The 19,905-nt window shown below is 47.6% G+C and overlaps 1 protein-coding gene across 1 annotated transcript in view; it reads right to left on the bottom strand.

Annotated features, from left to right (window-relative positions):
- The window catches only part of LOC141270515 (uncharacterized), a 345,167-nt gene that overhangs the window by 254,568 nt on the left and 70,694 nt on the right, over positions 1-19,905 (bottom strand). The gene's annotated exons all lie outside the window — the stretch shown is intronic.

Raw genomic sequence — 19,905 nt, 5'->3', positions numbered from 1 at the left:
ACAAGATAGGGACCAGGGTGGGGCACATTACAACAAGATGCGGACCATGATGTGGCATTACTACAAGATGGGGACCAGGATGAGTGACATTAAGATAGATGTGGACCAGGATGGGGCACATTACTACAAGCTGTTTGCCAGAATTACTATATGGTGCTAACTGTAAGACAATATTACTGTATGTGGCCAATTGAGGGAAGCAAAATTGTACACCTCGTACACACGTGGCTCCGCTCCGTACCTTGTACGCACGCGGCTCCACTCCGTACGCCTCGTACGCGCGCGGCTCCGCTCCGAACGCCTCGTACGCGCGCGGCTCCGCTCCGTACGCCTCGTACGAGCGCGGCTCCGCTCCGTACGCCTCGTACGCGCGCGACTCCCCTCCGTACGCCTCGTACGCGCGCGGCCCCCCTCTGTACGCCTCGCACACGCGCGGCTCCGCTCCGTACGCCTCGCAAACGCGCGGCTCCGCTCCGTACGCCTCGCACACGCGCGGCTCCGCTCCGTACGCCTCGCACACGCGCGGCTCCGCTACGTACGCCTCGCACACGCGCGGCTCCGCTCCGTACGCCTCGTACACGCGCGGCTCCGCTACGTACGCCTCGCACACGAGCGGCTCCGCTCCGTACGCCTCGCACACGCGGCTCCGCTACGTACGCCTCGCACACGCGCGGCTCCGCTACGTACGCCTCGCACACGCGCGGCTCCGCTACGTACGCCTCGCACACGCGCGGCTCCGCTACGTACGCCTCGCACACGCGCGGCTCCGCTACGTACGCCTCGCACACGCGCGGCTCCGCTCCGTACGCCTCGTACACGCGCGGCTCCACTCCGTACGCCTCGTACACATGCGGCTCCGCTCCGTACACCTCGTACACACGCGGCTCCGCTCCGTACACCTCGTACACACACGGCTCTGCTCCGTACACCTCGTACACACACGGCTCCGCTCCGTACACACACGGCTCCGCTCCGTACGCCTCGTACACACACGGCTCTGCTACATCCACACTGTAAACCCCTCCTGACCCCACACATAAACTTCAGCTCATCCAGCACCATGACAACCAGCACAGCAGAGTCCTGCATCCACTGAGGCCCCTGATCATGTGACCCCTGACTCCTCCCCTCCTGTGACCTCATCACAGCTCCTGTGCGCACAGAACAGCCATATATGTGGTGGCGGCTCTGCAGGTGGAGGTATGTAGAGATCCCCCATTATTCTCTATTATTTCTTCCTCTTCCTTCTATGTCGCCTCCATACTCCGCAGCGCTGTACACACATTAATATCACCGTCCCCATCGGGCCTCACTCTTTCCTCTTTCTTCACACCTGTTCACATTTGCCGCCTTCTCCATCTGTGTAATGATGTTTTCATCCATTTTTAGGAATATTTAACCCCTTGGCGTCGGGTGATTTAAAGTTTTTGTGCTTCAGAACTAAATTCACTTTAAAATGTACTGAAAAAAGAGAAAACCCTTCATTAAATGTCCGGTGTGAATGAGCGGCGATGTGATCCTCCCAGTCGGTGCGATACCAAAATGAAGAAGAATTTATTATTATTTATTAGTTAAAATAAAATTCTGAATTAGGGGAAGAAGGGGAAGGATTTATAATGTTTATTGTTTTTTTTTATATATATATATATTTTATATTCTCAGTTATTCCCCATTCGGCCCCTGCGCATGTTTCCCCTCCCCCCACCTCCATAGGGCTGTAACCATCCATGGGGGCCTAGATACAGGGGCTAGCTGGCACATTATAGCCTGGGGTTACAAGCCCTAGCCCATGAGAAGCGACCCGTCCCTAATGGCCACGATCCACATTGGACTATAGTCAGGTGAATCGATGGGATCCGCCAGCAGTCTAATGTGTATTGGCGCTTTCCTATTCTTATGAAGACGATGTTGGAGAGAAAAGGATCCGAAGATTTGGATTTCCGGAGGCCGATTCTTTTGTTCTCAGGGAGATAAGTGAATGCCGGAGCAGCTCTCTCATAGAGAACACAGAAGCTCGGAGCAGAGACCAATGTTCTAGTCTATGGGGGAGTCAAGGGAGATAGATATTGGATGTATCTGATGTGGATGGGGCCTTTATGTATTTTCCTTTGGCTGCCTTAAGGTATGTGCAGACGATCAGTAAATGCCTCGGATTGGACACAGCACACTTGCGCTGCGTGCAATCCGCAGCGGCCAGATGTTACAGCATAGTGGATGGGATTTGTACAAATCCCATGCCCACTATGCGTTCCCGTGCTCCTGCGGCTTACCCGCGGAGAGGGATATGCGGTGCTTCTTCACAGACCGCAGCATGTCAATTTCTCTAGTCTCCGCAAGAGAAATTCTACCAGTGCAAGGATAGGATGCGGTGAAGCCAGATGTGTTCAATGACCACATGCAGCTTCACCTGCATGCAGCGCTTTGAAGTCAGCATTCAGTATGCTGCGTTCAAAGCGCTACCATTCTTGATGGTGTGCATATACCCTTGGGGTATGTGCACACGGTCAGTGTACGCGTGTGATCCGCAGCGGCCACATGTTACAGAATAGTGGATGGGATTTATACAAATCCCATGCCCACTATGTGTCTGCAGCACACCCGCGGAGACGGACATGCGGCGCGTCTTCACAGACCGCAGCATGTCTATTTCTCTTGTGGAGATGCTGTTCGCCGCAAGAGAAATTCTACCACCGCAATGTATAAGATGCGGTGGATGCAGGTGAATCTGCATGTGTTCAATGAACACATGCGGACTCACCTGCGTGCAGCGCTTTGGACGCAGCATCAGTATGCTGCGTTCAAAGCGCTGCCAAAAAAGCACCGTGTGCACATACCTTTATAAAGGTAACTGAGTTATTAGGCTTTAAAGCAGCCACTATTAACCCCTTGACAAAATACGGCGTACTAGGTATGTCAAATGCTAGCTCCCTGACTTTAATGCAGCCTTGTAAGACAAGTTTGTGTCTTTGCTGGCAGATGATGGCTGTGATAATCAGCCATCATCTGACTCGCTGTTAAATGCCACTGTTAATCTGTGACAGCGGCATTTACATCGCAGGTTCAAGTCGCCTAAGAGGACTAAAGTTTTAAAAAATATGCAAACAAAAAAATTATGTTCAAATCACACCCCTTTTCGCCTATTAAAAATTAGGAAATAAAAATAATTTTTTTAATTTTTTTCACCACTTAAATAAAACAAAAACTGTGCGTGTTTGGTATCTGCATAATCGTACTGACCCGGAAAATCATGCTTTCAGGTTATTTTTACCATAAAATGGACGCTCTAAAAAAACAAACAAACAAACAATTGCATGTGCTCTTTTTACTATTTCCCCACACTTTTTTTTTCCCACTATCCAGTATCACATAATAAAATGTATGGCGTCATTCAAAAGTACAACTCGTCCCACAAAAACCAAGCCCTCACTTATGTGGATGGAAAAATGGCTCTTGGAATAAGGGGAGGAAAAATCAGAAAAGGTAAAAAAGGAAAGTTGCCTGGTCCTTAAAAAGTTAAAGAAGGAGCAGGGGTTTTGTGTTCATGTTTGGATTGTATCAGTAATGTAATCACAAACCTATGATTGAACAGACTATACAGATATGGTAAAATAAACCCTACTGAATAAATAGGATATGAAAGCCAAGCGTACTACATAGCTACAGTGCCAGAACCAAGCTTAAAGCGCTCTTGGCAGCAGGATTGTGCTCAGTAAGCCACAAACATTGTCAGGTGGGCGACATTACACTGATTAAAATGATACCTAGGTTGATTAAATCCGACCTCTGGTTCTTGTGTAATCTTTACTTTCAGTTTGGAGATAATGATATGCTCGTGCTTCGGGGCAGCCTGTGGGGTGGGCTCTATCTGGTGCTCTGCTTATATATTCATCTGTATGCTCTTATGACAGCTCACTGATCGTTCACTGACCTGTCTCCTATTTTACATAATGCATCTAGTAGTACGGAGCTAGGTAAAATAGGAGGCAGGTCAGTCAACGATCAGTGAGATGTCATAAGAGCATACAGATGAATATATAAGCAGAGCACCAGATAGAGCCCACCCCACAGGCTGCACTGAAGCACGAGCATATCATTATCTCCAAACTGAAAGTAAAGATTACACAAGAACCACAGGACGGATTTAATCAATTAATGTATCATTTTTATCAGTGTAACGGCGCCCACCTGATAGTGCATGTAGTTTACTGAGCAAAATCCTGCTGACAGGTGCACTTTAATACATACCTACAGTACAAGAACCAAGCTTACTACACAGCTACAGGAACAAAACCAACCTTACTACATAGATATTGGAACAGAACCAAGCCTATTAGAGGCAGACTGTAACCAAACCTAGATTACTGTTGATATACATTGGCAAAAAGGTTACAGTGTATGTATATATATATATATATATATATATATATTAGTGCCTACAAGTAGTATTCAACCCCCTGCAGATTTAACTGGTTTGATAAGATGCAAATAAGTTAGAGCCTTCAAACTGCAAACGAGAGTAGGTTTTATGAACAGAAGCATAAATCTTACAAACCAAAAAGTTATGTTGCTCAGTTGAATTTTATTACATTTTAAACATAAAAGTGTGGGTCAATTATTATACAACCCCTGTGTTTAATATTTTGTGGAATAACCCTTGTTTGCAATTACAGCTAATAATCGTCTTTTATAAGACCTGATCAGGCCGGCACAGGTCTGTGGAGTTATCTTGGCCCACTCCTCCATGCAGATCTTCTCCAAGTTATCTAGGTTCTTTGGGTGTCTCGTGTGGACTTTATTCTTGAGCTCCTTCCACAAGTTTTCAATTGGGTTAAGGTCAGGAGACTGACTAGGCCACTCCAACACCTTGACTTTTTCCCTCTTGAACCAGGCCTTGGTTTTCTTGGCTGTGTGCTTTGGGTCGTTGTCTTGTTGGAAGATGAAATTACGACCCATCTTAAGATCCTTGATGGAGGAGCGGAGGTTCTTGGCCAAAATCTCCAGGTAGGCCGTGCTATCCATCTTCCCATGGATGCGGACCAGATGGCCAGGCCCCTTGGCAGAGAAACAGCCCCACAGCATGATGCTGCCACCACCATGCTTGACTGTAGGGATGGTATTCTTGGGGTCGTATGCAGTGCCATCCAGTCTCCAAACGTCACGTGTGTGGTTGGCACCAAAGGTCTCGATCTTGGTCTCATCAGACCATAGAACCTTGAACCAGTCTGTCTCAGAGTCCTCCAAGTGATCATGAGCAAACTGTAGACGAGCCTTGACATGACGCTTTGAAAGTAAAGGTACCTTACGGGCTCGTCTGGAACGGAGACCATTGCGGTGGAGTACTTTACTTATGGTATTGACTGAAACCAATGTCCCCACTGCCATGAGATCTTCCCGGAGCTCCTTCCTTGTTGTCCTTGGGTTAGCCTTGACTCTTCGGACAAGCCTGGCCTTGGCACGGGAGGACACTTTCAAAGGCTGTCCTGGCCGTGGAAGGCTAACAGTAGTTCCATAAGCCTTCCACTTACGGATGATGCTCCCAACAGTGGAGACAGGTAGGCCCAACTCCTTGGCAAGGGTTTTGTACCCCTTGCCAGCCTTGTGACCCTCCACGATCTTGTCTCTGATGGCCTTGGAATGCTCCTTTGTCTTTCCCATGTTGACCATGTCTGAGTGCTGTTCACAAGTTTGGGGAGGGTCTTAAATAGTCAGAAAAGGCTGGCAAAAGAGATCTTTAATCCACACATGTGAAGCTCATCATTCTTGGTGCCTGAACTACTTCTTAATACTTTTGGGGGACCAAACAGAATTCTTGTGGTTTGAGGGGTTGAATAATAAATGACACTCTGAATTAACTTTTAACGTTTTTAAAAAAAAAAAAAAAAAACAACAATATTTACTGCAGTGCATTTCCCACTTCCAGGCTGATCTACAGTACAAATGTCACAATGCCAAGTTAATTCCGCATGTGTCAACCAGCTAAATCTGCAGGGGGTTGAATACTACTTGTAGGCACTGTATATATACATATACATGGGATCAGAGAAAACTTGACGCGCCCCCTGGGCCTGTGTTGTGCAGGGGATACCCGGAACCGGATCGCTGGGGGTTGTAGTCTTCCGTGGTGGTGACCCGGTCCGTGCCCAGGGTGGTCAAACCAGTGGCAGTCTTAATGTTGTAACAAGTGTCCGACTACGCCACCCGTGGATTGCGGTCAGTGGGGACCGCCGCTGCGCTGCAGACCGCTGAGGCTGATGTAGTTTGCGCAGCCGAGTATGGAATAACTCCCCACGGGACAAGTATTGCCTCAGGGCAGCTAGTGTGGAAGATGGTGGGAGTGATGGTGTGAGCGTCCCAGTACTAATGGTGCTGGTGCGGCGATGAAACACAGAGACTTGTAATTGCAGTTTCCAATGCTTTACTCACAGTTGTTATTCGGTCAATCCTGCAGGCGATGACGGCCCAAGCCGTGCTGCGTCCACCAGGTGAGGGACTCGGTCAACTCCCAGGCAATTCCAGAGCGTGGCACAGGGCTCCCTTCTCTACCTTTCTCTGGCCGTCCCCACCAGTGACCCACCTTTGTCCAGCTTCCTCGGGCCTTCTGTTGGCGAAACCTCTCTCCGGTTTCCCTGACCCTATGTGGTATGCTTTCCTGGTGGATGTAGTGAGGGGTCGCACCAAGATGTGGTCACAACCTCCGGTCTTTGGCTGAGGAATCTGTTGCCTCCACCAATTTGGGTTCCGGTACCCTGATCTGCCAACCCTTCACCCTGTATCTCCTGGGCATATGGGGTTCCTTCTGTCCTCGCGTCTCTGGGCCTTTCTCTGTGTTCCTTGCTTCCTTTCTCCTCTGTTCCAGTTCCTTTCTTACTTTCCTTTCTGTTCCTTCTCCTCTCTCTTTCTGCTGTTTCTGGCCTCCACTCCAGGCCTGCCTCTGGAGCTGGGCCCAGACTGAGCCACAGCTCCCTGTCAGCCCTCTCTGGCTGAACTCCTCTCTGAACTGAACTGAACACTGTCCTAAGATGGTGCCCACCTTATATACCTCCCTCTATGTGTGAGCCCAGGTGACTAGCAACCAATGGGCTACTACCTATGCCCAGAGACCCACCCCTATCTGCTCCTACACCACTGGGTGTACTTTCCCCTCCCCACTCCAGCCAGGGACAGATGCTGTCGTGCCTGCACTTCTGTCTAGTGGGAGCACCGTTGACCTGTCCCTCGGAAATGGGGTGTGTGTGGTGCATGCAGCCTACCGAGTCCTGGTCCACACTCCATCCTTACCCGGGAGTGGAATATCACACCTCTGGTTTGAGGTGCAATACCCCTGTAGCAGCCGAGCCCTCGGGGTGCTACAAACTTACTGCATAGAAATAATAACATCCATACTCACTATGTACCGTAGATACGGTAACACAATCAACCTTACTATATTGACACCACAACAATTATAGAATAAAAAGCATGTGGCTTGGAAACTGCTGTTCTCATAATTGTGCTGCATTCAAGCAGCATTGTGATTATATCAATAGTGAACATTACACGACGATCTTATAGTAAAGTCCTTACACACCAATTATTTTTTTAATTCACCTAAAAAAAATTGATAGATTGTGTACATAAGTCTCTGAATCATAATGGGGATTATTTGGGAAGCCTGGGGAACCTGACATGATCGAGAGGAGATGGGTTTAATGACAAACATATGAAAACATCATGTCTGCACAACCTGCATTTTCTTACATCATAAGACACAATGCGTATATCCACATCATTGGTTTTTACTTTAAAAAATTATTCCATATAAACAGCACGTAATTGACAAAGCTGTATCCTTTTTTTGTAGTAGACACATAAATATATAAAAAGCATATATACTGTATGTGCAGATCTTATCATACATACACCCACATATAGACAGGCTTACAGTATATGTAACCACACAGAGGGTCAGCACTTGTGAGGGAGCCAACAGGCAGATGCCACCTTGCCCAGGCCAGCCCTGCGGTAATAGTAATACACCCCCACCCTCCCCAATTGCCATAGACAGTAATAATGCTCAACTTTGTTCCCCTCCAAAGTTATTGTGCTCAACAATACTAAAGGTTCATTTAGACGTCTGTGTAATGTATGGCCGTGGGTCTTTCCTGACCTGAGCATGACGACTTCATATAAGTATATACAGCTCCATGGTGAACTCCTGGTGATAAGAAACAGGGAAGGGTCGATGGAATCTTCCCACCTGGTGGAGTTGAGCCGGTCAGGCACAATTGTGATGAGAGAAGTAGCACAATGATATTCCTCGTATAGACTGCTTCTCCACTGTTTAAGTCAACAGAAGGAGGCAAAAAAATGAGGGAAAAAAGCTTTATGATGACCCGAGGAAGATATCAGATCGATTTTGAAACACATTGCTATCTTTTAATATGTTTTTTGTTTTTCTACACCTTCTCATCCTTGTCTTCAGCATGACAGCGCCCACCATAGGGGTATGTTCACACGATGCAGAAATGCTCAGGATTTTTTCCTGAGCGTTTCTGCATCTCTCTGGCAGGAAAAAACGCATGTGGATTGTACATGCGGTTTCCTGCCAGGGACATGCGGAAATGAAGCGGTCTTCACTTTCATTTCCGCATGCGGGTTGACAAGCGCTTCCCAAGCGATTTTAGCATCACTTGGAAAGTGCTTGTCAACTTCACACTATATAAATCCATGCAACCGGCATGGATTTATATAGTGTGTGAATGTCAAAAAATAAAAAATAAATATATACTTTACCCTCTGATGGCCCCCGGTGTCCTGCTTCGCTCGGTCCCGGCTGCCGGCAGTGAAGACTTTAGGACCTTCATACGTCGGCGTCACGTGACCCGTCACATGACTCTGACGTCAGCGAAGGTCCTTCTTCATTCAACCACGAAGTGCGGGGAATCAAGCAGGAGCGCTGTGCGGGCCGTCAGAAGGTGAGAATATATATATTTTTTATTTTATTCTTTTTTTTTTTAATGGTACCTGGGTCTGGATGAGAGTCCTCTCATCCACACCCGGGTACCATCCGCACATTAGACCGCATGAAAAGCGCATCAACATATACAGTGATGCGGATTCCATGCGGTCTAATGCAAGTCAATGGCGGCAAAAGAGCAGCGTTTCCGCAAAATTAATTGACATGCTGCTGATTTTTGACCGCAGCGTTTACGCTGCGGAAAAATCCGCATCATGGGCACAGCACATGCGGATTTCAATTGGGGAACATTGCTGCCCTTCTACCATGCGTTTTTCATGCGTTTCCGTGGCGTTTACGCAACTGCAAAAACGCCGTGGAAACGCATGAAAAACGCATCGTGTGAACTCAGCCTTAAGCTTCTTTTCTCATTTTTTACCTCACAATTATAGAAATATATGAGGCTGTCACGCTCCGGTCAGGAGACTCGTGGCCAGTCCATGCATTGTAGTCTGTACTTGGACATGTGAATGAGCCGTAACGAGGTTGTTTTTATCCTCTTTGCTGTAATCTATTGGACACGGTTCAGACCGAACTTTCGTCAGTCCTCATAGAGCAGAGACGCTTAGCACGTGATACCAGTAGAGCTCACAGTATTAGAAATATTTATTTTTTTCTCCCAATATACATTCAAAAAACATCACGGAAAAAGAACGGCCATATTTACCAAGACCAAGATGTTGTTAGCCTGACTCACTTCTCACGGACAAGCCGCGAGTCAGGATAGTCAAGGAGTTTGAGGTCAAGAGCCAGAAGGGTACAGTATAAAAAGAGGGAAGAGACAAAGGCCTAGTCAGGTCACAGTCCAGAGTCAGAATTCCAAGGTGAGCGTGTGTCAAGGCAAAAGGGGTAATACAAACGGGTGGTCAATAGGAAAATCCAGGGTCCGGCAAAAGAAGATCAGACTGTCTGAATTCAGTGCACAAAGCACAGCAGGCACAAACCACATTGAGCTGAAAACTACGACCGGCAGCTATCTGGGACTGACACCTCTGCTAAGTAGCGGGTTAATCACTACAAACAGGGAACACCTGAAGGAAACTCAGCACCTCCTAGTCTCAGACTGGACAGCTGAGTTGTCAATCAAAATACTGACCGCGCACCACACCCCTGCACTAGATTGGATGACTGAGCTGTTTGTCACTGCGTCCAAGACACTCTGAGCGGTGGAATCGTGACAGACACAATATCAAATACACTGCAGGACACAACAGTCCCCATGATAAAGGCGGAGGCAGCACAGGTGCAAAATAGATGAAACAACCACTCACACCGATGGATCATGGAGGGGCGGCTGCACAGTATTAAAAGTTCACGTGGTTAAGGCCAGTATAGGGCGCCAGTCACACAGATAAGTGTGGTACATAGTGTCTGGCCTATAACCTAATAGAGATGCTCACCACTAGAGATGAGCGGTGTTCGACTCGAACTGTTCGCCAATCTCAAATTCGAGCTGTTTTGGGCGGTGTTCGAGCCGTTCGGCGAACACGAATGATTTGAAAAAAATTGGGCTGTTCGAGGTTATGTTCGATAACTGTTCGTGCACCAAAATCATAACTGGATTTTTTCTCAGTAATGCTGAAAATTAATGTTAATACGCAGTTTGAGTGTACAGCAGGTCGGGGGGAGGGGCAGGGGATGGATCTCTGCAGGAATAATGAAGATCTCCATTTTTTTTTTCTCTTTCCCGCATTTACAGTGGGGAGGTGCAATCTGTCAGCCTATCAGCAGCGCACACACGGAGCAAAGTGCTTTTTTTCACACAAGCAAGGGCATGTGTCATTGGCAGTGTATGTCACATGCCCTTGCCCTATAAGACCCAGCCATTTTCCCCATCGCCACCATTTTCTCACTGCTGCAGCTGCGTGTTAGACGGCACCGCTGTTGCTGTGTGCGCTATACTTTCAGTGTTAATTTCAAGCCAATTTTCGCACAGGTCGACAGATAGCTTGGGAGTAGGGAATAGTTGTGATTGCAGTCCTTTTAAGGACTAGGTTACATCATTTCATACGACTTTTATCAGGCAGGTCTGTGCTCTTAAATAGATAGGTTGAGAGTAAAGACTAATTGTAATTGCAGTCCTTTTCAGGACTAAGTTACATCAGTTCCTATCACTTTTATCAGGCAGGTCTGTGCCAGTGCTGTGCAAGTTTTTTTCACAGCATTTGGCTAAATCTAGCAAAGCAAATCCTTTTTGGCCTATTGCAGAGTGTGTTAGTCAGAGGAGTAGCCTATCTGTGCTGCAAGCTACACCACCTGTGTATAGAATACAAATTTTTTTACTGCACCTAGTGAAGTAAAACCTTTTGGGCATAGCATCATTCTATTAGTCCATCTATACTAACCTCCACCAGGTTGCAAATTCAATATAATATTTTTCTGCATCGAGTTCTGAAAAAATATTTAGGCTTCTAGCAGTGTGTGGAACTTGTTCTATTAGTCCATCTATACTGACCTCCATCAGGTTGCAAATTCAATATAATTTTTTTCTGCATCTAGCTCTGAAAAAATATTTCGTCTTCTAGCAGTGTGTGGGACTTGTTCTATTAGTCCATCTATACTGACCTCCATCAGGTTGCAAATTCAATCTAATTTTTTTCTGCATCTAGCTCTGAAAAAATATTTCAGCTTGTAGCAGTGTGTGGGACTTGTTCTATTAGTCCATCTATACTGACCTCCATCAGGTTGCAAATTCAATATAATTTTTTTCTGCGTCTAGCTCTGAAAAAATATTTCGGCTTCTAGCAGTGTATGGGACTTGTTATATTACTCCATCTATACTAACCTCCATCAGGTTGCAAATTCAATCTAATTTTTTTCTGCATCTAGCGCTGAAAAAATATTTAAGCTTGTAGCAGTGTGTGGGACTTGTTCTATTAGTCCATCTATACTGACCTCCATCAGGTTGCAAATTCAATATAATTTTTTTCTGCATCTAGCTCTGAAAAAATATTTCAGCTTGTAGCAGTGTGTGGGACTTGTTCTATTAGTCCATCTATACTGACCTCCATCAGGTTGCAAATTCAATCTAATTTTTTTCTGCATCTAGCTCTGAAAAAATATTTGGGCTTCTAGCAGTGTGTGGGACTTGTTCTATTAGTCCATCTATACTGACCTCCATCAGGTTGCAAATTAAATATAATTTTTATCTGCATCTAACCCAGCCAATACTTTTGGCCTAATACCACAGTTTGGCCACTCAGCTCTGCTCGGTTTCCATCCATTGTTTTTTTGTGCAAACAACTCCAGAGTTGTGAATTAGTTAACCACCAAAATGAGTGGAAAAAGGCCTGCTGCTGGTGGAAAGGGGAATAGGCGTGTTGGGAAGGGGAAAAAAGGTTGTGTCCGTGGGGTAGGTGTTAAAGCAACAGTAACATCTGCAGAAGAAAGACCATCTTCCAGCCAAACTAAAATGTCTACTTCTTTAAGCGGACAATGTGATAAGATCCCTTTCTTACGGCCACGCCAATCGCTACAAATTCCAGATGAGGCACAAAAACAGTAGGTGCTTCAACGGATATCAAGTGCTCCTTTAAGTGGGCTCTCCTCCACCTCATCTTCAACATCACAAATACTCCAGTCCTCAGAGGTGTCACCCCAATCGCACTTGCTTCCTCACAGCTCCCAAGTCTCCAGTATGGGGTAGAACAGATGGTTGAGTCTGCAGAGCTGTTTACTAATACTATAGCCTGGGAATCAGTGGTCGGCTCCAGAGCTTCTGTGAATCCAGACGAGGAAATAATCGGCACTGATGCCCAGAATCTTTATGAGTAGGATCCAGGACCAGACGCAGAAGGTTCTGACCATAATGTAGACCCTCGTTCCCAAACTGTAACTCCTGTTGGTGGAGACAATGAGGAAGACGATGATGAGACTCAAATACCTGATTGGAGCGACAACTTTAGTTTTTTGTCAGGGCAGGAAGAGGTCGGCTCTGAGGATGACGGGTGTGATAACACACAGGGGGATGATGATGAGGTTGGAGATCCCACTTACTGTCAACCCACAGTCAGCAAAGAGATGAGGTCAGCAGAGGAGGTGGAGGAGGATGCTAGTGACGACGAGGTCAGGTTGTGCCTTCCTGGACAGAGATGTAGTACTGGAAGCACGTCAACAACTGCATCCTCAAACACAACTCTGCCTCTGACCACAAGTCGTGGTGGCTCTTCAGGTCGCATGGGTGCTAAGCCTTGCATAGCCTGGGCATTTTTTCAGATCGATAAAGATGACCCAACTGGTGTTATCTGTAACATTTGTCAGCAAAAGCTAAGTAGAGGCCAAAAAATACATAGTTTGAGTACTTCATGCATGAACCGGCACATGGACATGAAGCATAAGTTGTAGTGGGAAGCTCACTGTGCTACAATGCGGCCTAGCCGGCCGGGCCAACCACCTTCTGCCACATCTTGTGCATCCGCGGCCTCTTCATCCTCTGTGACTGGGGGGACAGCAGTCACACCTGTTTTGGGACGCAGACCTGCCACCTCTTTACCCGCAACAGCCAGCGTGATTGGCAGGTCATCATTTTCTTTGGAGGTGGTAACACCAGCTGGTGTTGAGCGCTGTCCGACATCGATAGCACCACCTTTGGATCAAGGTAACCTAACATGTCCGCCTGCATCTTCCTCACAGACCGGCAGTTTGCCGGGGACACCCTTCTCAACCCCGTCTAAGCACAACAGCCAGCCCTCGGTCCCTCAGATGTGGACAAGTAAAAGACCATTTCCTCCTAGCCATGAGAAAGCTAAGAGGTTGAATTTCACCATCTGCAAGCTCTTGGCTACAGAAATGCTTCCTTTCCGCCTGGTGGACACAGAGGATTTTCAAGACCTTATGTCCGTCGCAGTGCCCCAGTACCAGATGCCCAGTCCGCACTACTTCTCAAAGAAAGGTGTGCCTGCGCTCCACCAGCATGTCGCACACAACATCACTGCTTCTTTGAGAAACTCTGTGTGTGACAGGGTGCATTTCACCACAGACACTTGGACGAGTAGGTATGGACAGGGGCGTTACATGTCGCTGACTGGGCACTGGGTAACTATGGTGACAGCAGGACAAGGGGCTGCTGTCCAAGTCTTGCCGTCCCCACGAGTTGTGCGTCAATCCTCTTTATCTCAAAGTTCCTCCACTGCTTCTGCCTCATCAACCTCCTCTCGGTCCTCCACCTGCACCCAAAGCCTGTCTGGTCATGCCACAAGCTTTCTAACTGCGCAGAAGGGATCCTGCACACCTCCTTACTATGCTGGCAGCAGGGCTCAACGTCATCAGGCAGTTTTTACTTTGAAATGTCTGGGAAATGTGAGTCACACAGCTGAGGAGTTGTGGTCAGCTCTGGAGAACCAGTTTCATGAATGGTTGTCTCCACTGGACCTGAAACCAGGGAAGGCCGTGTGCGACAATGCTGCAAACCTGGGTGCGGCCCTTCGAAGGGGCTATGTCACACACGTGCCTTGTATGGCTCATGTGTTGAACTTGGTTGTCCAGCAATTTTTAGCCCACTATCCCGGACTAGATGGCCTTCTGCAGAGGGCACAGTCGCTGTGTGCTCACTTCCGCCGTTCGCCTCCCGCAGCTCAGCGACTTGCATCTCTACAGAAGTTGTTGGGCCTGCCACTTCACCGGCTAAAATGCGATGTGCCTACCCAGTGGAATTCAACTCTGCACATGTTGCAGCGACTGTGGCAGCACCGACAAGCCCTGGTGCAATACGTTCTGACGTATAGCCTGGGCCAACGAGATCCAGAGGTGGGGACCTATGCACCCTTCTGCACAGTTTTGAAATGGCGACGAAGATGTTTAGTGCTGACGATGCCATTATCAGCATGACTATTCCGGTGATTTACATGCTGGAGCACATGTTAAACAGAATTCGGAGTCAGGTGGTGGCACAAGAGGAGGTGGAGGAAGTAGAGGAGGAGGAGTTGTATGCGGAAGGGCTAACATCTGCAAGGTCCAGACGGCCGGCAGCACCAAGGCAGCAGGCATGTGAGGGAGGGGGAGATGGTTTTACCAGGGTGCATGGTAGCAGCCAAACTAGTGAGGAAGGTGCAGGAGCCCAGGAAGAAGTGGACGAACTGATGGAAGACTCATCAGATGAGGGAGACCTTGATCACATTTCTGTTGTGCGAGGTTGGGGGGAGAGGACAGAGGAAGGAAGCATGATTGTTACCTCGCCACCAACACAACAGGGACTTGGTGCTCCTGGATGCGCAAGACACATGAGTGCCTTCTTGCTGCACTACCTGCAACATGACCCTCGAATTGTGAGAATTAGAAATAATCCTGACTACTGGGTTGCCACACTGTTAGATCCCCGGTACAAAAGTAAATTTGCAGAAATTATTCCTGCCATAGAAAGGGATGCACGCATGCAGGAGTATCAGCAGAGACTGTTGCAGAATCTTACTTGTGCTTTTCCACAAAACACCAGTGGTGCACGTAGTGAATCTCACAGTTCCAACTTGCCAACCATGGGATCGTCGAGTGTTCAGCACTCAAACCGTAACAGAAACACAGTATCTGCTGGTAACATCAATTTTGCGGAATGATTTCACCACTTTTTTAGCCCATCATTTGCAAGGCCACAGGAGACAAGAAGTCTGACACATAGTCAACGCCTAGAGACGATGGTACAGGAGTATCTCCAAGTAAACATTGAAGCCATGACTGTGTCACAAGACCCTTGCTCTTTTTGGGCTTCCAATCTGGATAAATGGCCGGAGCTCGCCACTTACGCCTTGGAGATCTTGTCATGCCCTGCTGCCAGCGTTCTGTCTGAACGTGTGTTCAGCGCTGCTGGTGCTGTGCTGACAGACAAGCGCACACGGCTCTCCACTGATAATGTAGACAGACTCACGTTCATAAAGATGAACAAATCATGGATCCGAAACGACTTTACCCCTGTGTCATCCTGGGGAAAGTAAAAGCTTGATGATTTGTTAAAATCACCTCACCAACCATTTTAAGCTTTCAAATTACTAATCATGTTTATCTGTATCTTGGCTGGAAAATAATTTGGGCTTTGTAGCAGTGTGCAGTACTGATTCTATTAGGCCATCTATACTAAGCGCCACCAGATTTAAAATTACTAATCATGTTTATCTGTATCTTGGCTGGAAAATAATTTGGGCTTTGTAGCAGTGTGCAGTACTGATTCTATTAGGCCATCTATACTAAGCTCCACCAGCTTTCAAATTAATAATAATTTTTAGCTGCATCTAGCCCTGAAAATAATTTTGGGTCTCCTAGATGCGCAAGACACATGAGTGCCTTCTTGCTGCACTACCTGCAACATGACCCTCAGATTGTCAGAATTCGAAGTAATCCTGACTACTGGGTTGCCACACTCTTAGATCCCCCACACTCTTCGATCAACCTTTTCATTTTAATAAAGAACAAAAAAATGGTCATTTTTGAAATTATAATCATTAGCAGGTTATTAGAAACTGAAATCAAACAGTTTTCAACTCAAAACTTTATTCTAGGTGATGTTACATTTGCACATAGGACCCCTTGTTCGAAAGGAGCTTCTGAACTGTCTCGTCCATTGAATTTGTCAGGTTTTGGATGGTTTCTGCTTCAATTGTTTTGCATGAGGACAGAATACCCTCCCAGAGCTGTTGCTTAGATGTGAACTGCCTCCCGCCATCATAGACACTCCTTTTGATGATGCCCCAGAGGTTCTGAATGGGGTTGAGGTCAGGGGAGCATGGGAGTCACTCGGTTCTTCTTCTTGAACCATGGCAGGAAGTGCTGTTTGAGAAACTCCACATACATTATGGAGTTCATCTTTACCCCTTCAGGGATCCTAAAGGGGCCAACAATCTCTCTCCCCATGATTCCAGCCCAAAACATTACTCCACCTCCTCCTTGTTGGCGCTGTAGGCGTGTTTGCGTGGGGTGTCCATCAACCAGCCATCCTCCACTCCATCCATCTGGACCATCGAGCGTTGCACGGCACTCATCGGTGAACAAAACAGTTTTGAAGTCAGTCTTCATGTATTGTTTGGCCCACTGGAGCCATTTCTGCTTGTGTGCAGTGGATAGAGGAGGTCGACAGGATGGCTTACGCAGAGCTGCAAACCTCTGAAGGACTCTGCATCTTGTTGTTCAGGGGACGTTGGAGGCACCAGCATCTTCAAAAACTTGTCTGCTGCTATGACAAGGCTTTTTTGCCGCTGCTCTTTTAACCCTACGTAATTGCCTGTAGGAAAGAGTCCTCACTTTTACCTTATCAGCACGCACACGTGTGTACTGTGAATCAGCTACATACTTCTTGATTGTGCGATGATCAGGATGAAGTGTCTTGGCAATGTTGATTGTAGTCATGCCTTGACCTAAACACTCCACAATTTGTTGCTTCTCAGCAGCCGACACATCCTTTTTCTTTCCCATTTTGGCAGAAAATGTAGGCTGCTTAATAATGTGGGACAGCCTTCTTTAGTAGTCTTGCCTTTCATTGGACACACCTGCCAAACTAATTAGCACAGGTGTCTGCAATTGTTTACAGTGATATAAAGAGCCCTGACACACATCACCATCAATGAGTTTAACTGACAAACAAACAAATTCTTACCTTATCACTTCTAAACACTTTTTGCATAATAATTTGGAACACAGTGTACATGCGCTTTTCCACAAAACACCAGTGGTTCACGTAGTGAATCTTAAAGTTCTAACTTGCCAACGATGGTCTGTATGGAGTTGTTCAATAAAGGGCCCAAAATTAAGATAACATAGATGGGAGAGGTCTCTATGAATAGGAATTCCTAAGTATTTGATACCCTGTGAGGGCCAGGCAAAGGGAAAGTTGGACTGGATGGAATCCTGTATGGATTTGGGGAGGGAGACCTCGAGGGCCTCAGACTTCGCTGCATTGATTTTAAAATTTGACCATGTAACAAAGTGATCTATTTCAGCCATAACAGCAGGGATGGATATATGTGATTGAGTGATATATACTAGGACATCATCAGCAAATGCAGAGCACTTGTACTCGGTGCCTCCCACGTCAATCCACCTAATATTGGGGTTATGGCGAATTGATGAGAGCAGGTGCTCCGTCACTAGGATGTATAAGAGAGGGGACAGAGGACATCCCTGCCTTGTCCCATTTGTGATTATGAAAGGTGATGAAAATGTTCTGACGCGCCCCCTGGGCCTTGGGACACCCGGAGCCGTACCCTTTTTGGTGGATGCTGGTGGTTGTAGTCTCCGTGGCGGCGACCCAGTTCCGTGGCTCAGGGCGGTCAAACCAGTGGCGGAACTATTTATGTGGTTTTGATGTTTAAATGTCCGACTACGCCACCCGTGGATTGCGCTCAGAGTGAACTGCCGCTGCAGGGCAGACCGCTGAGGCTGGTGTTGTGGGTGCAGAAGAGCGTAGTATAACTCCCCATGGGAGGAGTATAGCCTCAGGGCAGTGTATGCGGAGGATGGGGGTGATGGTGCAGGGAAGCAGCAGTAACGACACGGAGTTAGTGATGCAGTCCAGGGCCTTTACTCACAGTTCTTATTATCCAGACCACTTCTGCAGGTAACGGCTGCCCACGTCGTACTGTGCTCACCAGGTGAGGGGCTCAGACAACTCCCAGATAACTTTGGAGCGCTTCACAGGACCCCCTTTGTGTGTCCTTTGTCTGGCCTTTCTTACCAACGCTTCTGTCCGGCTGCCTCGGGCCTCCTCTTGGTAAACTTGACGCCAGTTTCCCTGACCCTATGTGGTGCCTTCCTAGCGGGTGTAGCGAGGGGCTGCGCCACATAAAATGTCACAGCCTCCGGTTTCTAGCTGAGGGTCGTTTCCCGCCTCCACTAGTTTCGGGGACCGGTCTCCCCCTTTGGCCTGACCCCTCCACGCAGGTGGATTCGGGCGTGCAGTGGCGACTCGCCCGTCCGCACCCCTGGGATCCCTTCGTTCCTCGTTCCTGGAGCCTTCTCCGCTCCTCTTCCTTCCTTCTCCCTCTTCCAGGCCTGGGCCTCTGTTACTAGGCCTTCCTCCAGAGCAGAGCTCATGCAGAGCCGCTGCTCCCTGTCACTTCTGCTCAGACTTCTCTGCACTGAACTAAGATGGTGCCCACCTTTTATACTCCCTTCTCAATGCACCCAGGAACTGCTTCCTCCCTGCTCCTGCACTACAGGGTTCCCCTTCCTCGGTGTTCCCTCCCCCCACTCCAGCCAGGGACAGGGACTGTCGTGCCCATCTCAGGGGCATATTGGTCGCCCTGCCCCACGGCAATGTGGTGTAATACATGCAGGTGTCGGGGTCCTGATCCACACTCCATCCTTATCTGAGAGTGAGATATCACACCTCTGGGTGAGGTGCAATACCTTTGTAGCAACCGAGCCCTCGGGGTGCTACAGTTCCATTTATCTTCAGCCTAGGTAACGTATTGTGATACAGGGCCGTGATTTGGGCTATAAAAGGGTCCCCTAGACCCCTACCCCAAGCTTTTTAAGAGAATAATACATGGCGTGCCAGGAGACTCTATGGAATGCTTTCTCAGCATCCAACAAGAGTATCTAATTACAAATTTTTAACTGCATCTAGCCCAGGAAATACTTTGTGCCTAGTAGCAGTGTCTGCTAGTCAGCGGATTATCCCAGCTGTTAAGCAAGCTACACCACCAGTAGTTTGGACACTTAATTTTTTCAAAGGAAATGCTTCGGGACCCCGGGATACTCAGTGAAGAGCATCAGGAGGCACCCCAAGGCATAGGGGCTGGGACTGGCGGTATGACGCCTTGCAGTGGACCGCCGAGCTTGATCCTTATAAAAGCTTTTTAACTGCAGCAGCTTTAGTGGACGCTACTGGAGCTGGAAATATGCGGCTGCTGGCATGGACTTGCCCTCCAATAGATCCTTGTAAAAGGATTTAAAGTGTATTCATTCAAATTAGAGAGACAATTTAAATT

The sequence above is a fragment of the Phyllobates terribilis genome, unplaced genomic scaffold, assembly GCF_046119375.1.
Source record: "Phyllobates terribilis strain yellow unplaced genomic scaffold, ASM4611937v1 Scaffold_5__5_contigs__length_657084704, whole genome shotgun sequence".
Classification (NCBI taxonomy): domain Eukaryota; kingdom Metazoa; phylum Chordata; class Amphibia; order Anura; family Dendrobatidae; genus Phyllobates; species Phyllobates terribilis.
Note: the sequence above shows the minus strand (reverse complement) of the source record. Positions and strands in the feature narration are given on the sequence as shown.